This window comes from Rattus norvegicus, chromosome 3 (genome assembly GCF_036323735.1).
Source record: "Rattus norvegicus strain BN/NHsdMcwi chromosome 3, GRCr8, whole genome shotgun sequence".
Lineage (NCBI taxonomy): Eukaryota > Metazoa > Chordata > Mammalia > Rodentia > Muridae > Rattus > Rattus norvegicus.
In genome coordinates, this window is record NC_086021.1 from 115,477,997 (window position 1) to 115,483,323 (window position 5,327).

Consider the following 5,327-nt stretch of genomic DNA (forward strand, 5'->3'; position numbering starts at 1 on the left):
AAGTTCTGTCATAATACTCCTAAAGAAATAATGCAACTCTGCAGTATATCTGCTTGTTGTACAGCAGCACCTGAATCAATCTATTCATCACAACAGGGGACATAATCAGAAAGCAAGAAGCCAATGATTATGAGTGCTCACATAATGCCAGATAATATTCAAGGTGCTTGATGAACCTGCCTCCTTCAATCTTTATCAAAGGCAGATAAGAGAGCACTCAGTATCACTTAAACTTAAAGGTCAGATTTTCAAGTAGTGAATGTGTTTTCCATGATGGCATTTGAACCCTGGACAGGAACACATTGATTTTATGATGTAAAGATCCCTGAAGTACATGTAAATTTTCCCTTAAGCCATAAGAGTTTCATATGAGGAATTTAATTTTCAAAATTTCCAGACATATCTTCATCATATTTCAAAATTAAAATATGGTATGCCCTTGAGAGTCAGTGCACAACAGAATTTCAACTTTCTGATAAGTTATTTAAACCTTAATGTCCTTTATACAATGAAGAAAGCTTATCCATGAAAATAGCATTATGCAGAACTCAGCAAGTTGTATATATTTGCTCCAGTGTTGAGACTATGATACCAATTCAACCACAAAACTTTCGACCTATGATTTGTGTTTGCAAGATGGGTTAAAGGTGGCAGAGAACTTGTGGGAATGGCCAACTAATGACTGGTCCAACTTGAGACCCACTGTCATGAGAGGAAGCCCATGCTTGATAACACCTGGATGACCAGAAACCAGAGAATGAATATCTCAGAAACTAGATAGAATCAAACAAAATTGGGGGTAGGGATAGACTGAAATGTATTGGGAAGTCAGTGAAATAATTCCTAATGGTATTTTCCTCTTAAACCAGAGCTTCCATAATTGTTAACAGAGAAGCCTTATCCAGCAACTAATAGAAACGGATGCAAAGACACACAGCCAAACATTAGGTGGAGGGATTGAAGACGAAGTACCATAAGAGCCAGAGGAGTCAAAGAAACCACAAGATCACAGCTGGCCCACAGAATCAAGTAAGCAGGGCTCATCAGAGTTCGTAAAGACTGAAGCCCCAATTAAAGATTTTGTATGGATCTGACCTACGTTCTCTGCAGACATGATGTTGTTGTATAGTTCAGTATTCTTGTGGGACACCTAACAGTGGGAGCAGGGGCTGTCTCTGCCTCTTTTCGTTTGTTTTGTTTGTTTGTTTTTATTAATCATTTTACATTTTGTTTGCATTTCAAATGATAGTCCCCTTCCCAGTTACCCCTCCACCAATCCCACAACTTTTTCCCCTCCCCACTTCCCTTTGCCTCTATGAAGGTACTCCTCCACCCACTTACCTACTCCCACCTCACTCCTCTAGCATCCCCCTAGCTGGGGCATAAAGCCTCTCTCCCCTCCCATTGATGTCAGATAAGGCTACCCTCCGCTACATATGTATCTGAAGTCCTGGATTCCTCCATGTATATTTGGTTGGTGGTTTAGTCTCTGGGAGCTCTGGGTAGTCCAGTTACTTGATATTGTTCTTCTTATGGGATTGCAATCCTCATTCAGCTCCTTCAATCCTTCCCCTAGCTCTTCCACTGGGGTACCCCAGCTTGGATCAACGGTTGGCTATATCTGCATCTCTATTAGTCAAGTGCTGGTAAACACTCTCAGGGAACAGCCATATCAGGCTCCTATTACTAAGTACTTCTTAGCATGAGCAATAATGTGGGGGTTGGTGTCTACGGATGGAATAAATCCATGGGTAAGGCAATGTCTGGATGGCCTTTCCTTCAGTCTCAGTTCCATTTTTTTTTTGCCTCTGTCTTTTCTTTGGAAAATTTATGGGTTTAAAATTTTGAGATGCTTGAGTGGCCCCATCCCTCAACTGGGGGCAATGCCTATCTCTACTGGAGGTAGTCTCTACAGCTCGTATCTTTCCTTTGTTGGGTATTTTGGCTAAAGTCATGACCATTGACTCCTGGGAGTTTCTAGCTTCCCTGGAGTCTGGGACTTTCTAGTGGCTACCCCAGCTCCCCATTTCCCTCTTCTACATATTTCTATTCTCTCCTGTGTCTTGCAATACCTGTTCCTGCCCCTGCTTTTTCCCTCCCTTTCCTCTCTCCCTTCCTCTCTCTCGTTCCTATGACAATTTTGTTCGCAGTTCTATGTAGGATTGAAGCATCTACACTTTGGTCTTCTTTCTTAACATGCATATGGTTTGTGGGTTGTATCATGGGTATTCTGAGCCTTTGGACTAAAATCTACTTGTTTGTTCTTTTATGCTGGGTTACTTATTCACGATGATATTTTCTAGTTCCTTCCATAAATTTACTCTGGCTCTTTTGCCTGCTTTTGGAACACCTTTCCTCCTACTGGCTTGCTCCAGCCTTGATATGATGGTATGTGCCTAGACTTATTTTATCATGGCATGCCATGTTTGGTCGATAGCCCTGAAAGGTCTGCTAAGGAATCTAAAGGAAGAGTGGTTCTGGGAGAGAAGGGAGAGGATAGGAGAACAGAAGGGAAGGAAAACTGCATCTGGCATGATATGTGAGGAAAGAATGAAAATGAAAGAAAGAAAGAAGGAAAGAAAGAAAGGAAGGAAGAAAGAAGGAAACAAAGAAAGAAACAATGAAAAAAAGAATGAAAAGAAAGGAAGAAAGAACAAATATATATATATATATATATATATATATATATATATATATATATATATGAATGAAAAAAAGAGGCCATGGATTTGAAAAGAAAGAAAAGGAGACAAATATATGGCTAGAGGAAGGAAAGGAAAATGAGAAATAATGCAATTATATTTTAATTTCAGAAAATAAATATTCATTAACATTAAAAACATACCCTTAACATAAGTAGCATCTTTAAATTTGAATACAAAGTTTTTGGTAATTAGCTTTTTATAATTATTTACTTGTTAAATTTTGATAACTTTTTAACTCTTGTAAAAATTTATTATTGTAGAATGTAAGTACAATAGACACAATGATTTAAAAAATTAAAATGAAGAAAGTCATGCCACCTTACATTTCAGTAGAACTTTAATAAGTTCATGTACATAAGGTATTAAATCTCCTTTCTGTTACTTTCCTTAAAATATACTATATTAATTCCCCATTGTCACTTCATTATAAGTGCACAATATTTAAATATCATGTAAAGAAAATGTCCAGTCCTTGAGCATCTGACACGATATTGCAGAGAAAGGAGTAAGCCATGAGCTCTATGTTGGATACCACTGTCCACACAAGCTCATCTCCAGTCCTATAACACCTCTTCTACTCTGCCATCATGAGGTTGGCAAAGTGTCAGGGTCTGATTAATATCCCAAAAGAAGATTTGTTTTAACTTTTATTGAAAAAAGATGGATGCTGCATGATCCCCTCTCACCTAACCCAGATTCTTTCCACCTATCCAAATCCACATCTTATATGTCTCTTTGGAAAACAGACAGGTAAAAATTAATTAAATAATTGATTAATTAAAATAAAGAAATCAAAAAACTAGAATAAAATAACAAAGAAAAATAGTAAGAGATAAGTATAAGTCACACACACACACACACACACACACACACCACTAGCCAGTAAAAACACAAAATCAGAAATTGTAACATATAAACAAAAACCAAAAAATGCACTAATAAAATAACATAGATTTAAAGTCCTCTTCAGTGCTATCAAATTTACTTATGTTTGCCATCTACTGCTAGGTACCACTCCTGTCTTTAAATGTGGTTTTCAAACCCAGTGAGACTCCATTGGAGAAAACTAAGTTTACCTTCACAAGCAGATGTCAATTGGAGGTAGAAACTATATACTTTTGTTACGTCACGTTGGTTGTGAGAATTTAGAAGAAAAAGTTTTGTGTGTGTTCTCTTTTCCTGCGTAAGTAACCCTGGAGAGCAGTTTTAATCTTGGTCCCCTAAAAATATGGAGAAACTTCTCTCAACCCAGACCACCACTAACATTATAATGAAAATTACACTATAAAATGGCCATGACTTGTGGGAGGCTGAATAATACACTGTTGAGATAGGTCAGTAGAATTTAGGGATCCTGCTCTAAACATACTGAACTACAAGAGATGCCTGTTCATGATTCAGAGCTCAGGGAGTTGTGCCTGGCCTGCAATTGCACTTGAAGTGTTTAGAAGGAAGAATGCTCTTATTTCAACTCTGAAAATTAAACATTATATTCATCAGGAAGCACTGAGGTTTAGGGTTTTAGGGGTTATCATTGTGAACAGAGGTAGCAGCACGATGAAAGGTATGAAGTTACGAACTAGCAGGACAAAGCATATAGAAGGAACTGATGAACTCAGCGTAGACAGTCTGCAGTATGTTGTTGCCAGCGGAGGCCCAGTAGGAAACACAACTCCGAGCCCCGTTTCCTACTGAGGTGAAATAAAAAAAAAAGAGAGAGAGGGAAAAACTGATAGAGGTCTAATTACGAAGAAGTTCTTCACTTGGCCTCGGTTTGTCTATGAATAAATCCAAGAGGAGCTTTATTTTATTACCAGTTTTCGTTTCTTCTAGTACTGCTAGGCACTCCCAACACCCCTGGATCACAGTGCCAATGGTTTCAAACACAAACTGGCTTCCTAATGTACAATGTACATAATCCACTCGGGGCTCCTGCATCCCATAAAGTCATTTAATGTATGAATTTAATTACATGGAGATGGATCAAGGGCCTCAGAGGTGAAAGGCTAATGAGAGCATTAAATCCTGAACCACTTAACAGCTGCCCCAACACTTGGAAGAATAGTATTTTAAAATAGTGTTTGAAATATATTTAAACTCAAATAAATAAAACATACTTTCCTGCAAATGATGCCAACTCCTGCCAATTAAATTCAGATCTATTTAAAAAAAATCTTTAGTTCTCAACAAATGCTGGCTGCTTTTTCCCACTAAAAGCAATTCTGAGCATCCCGGCTCTCAGTTTTTTCCCTGTACCATTATGTTTCATTCCTCTTGTTAATATTTAAAGCCTCTGAAACTGTTTTTCACCATGCTCTTGGAATAGAATACAAAACGGAAGGTTTTTTGTTTTACAACGGTGTGTAAAAATAATCTCATACTTATTAAGACACAGTATCACCAAAATAAACATGCCTGAAATCTTACAAAATACAAAATTTAAATTATCATATGTCTTTCTGCTATTGAACAATGTAGTAGTAACATTTTTAGAAAGATGATGAAATGATGATGATAACAATAATCTGTGGGTTTGAAATGTCAAGTGGGCCTGTAATCGCTTTCCACATAGGCTTTCATTATTTTCTCATAACTGTCATAAAACTATATTAATATGGGAGG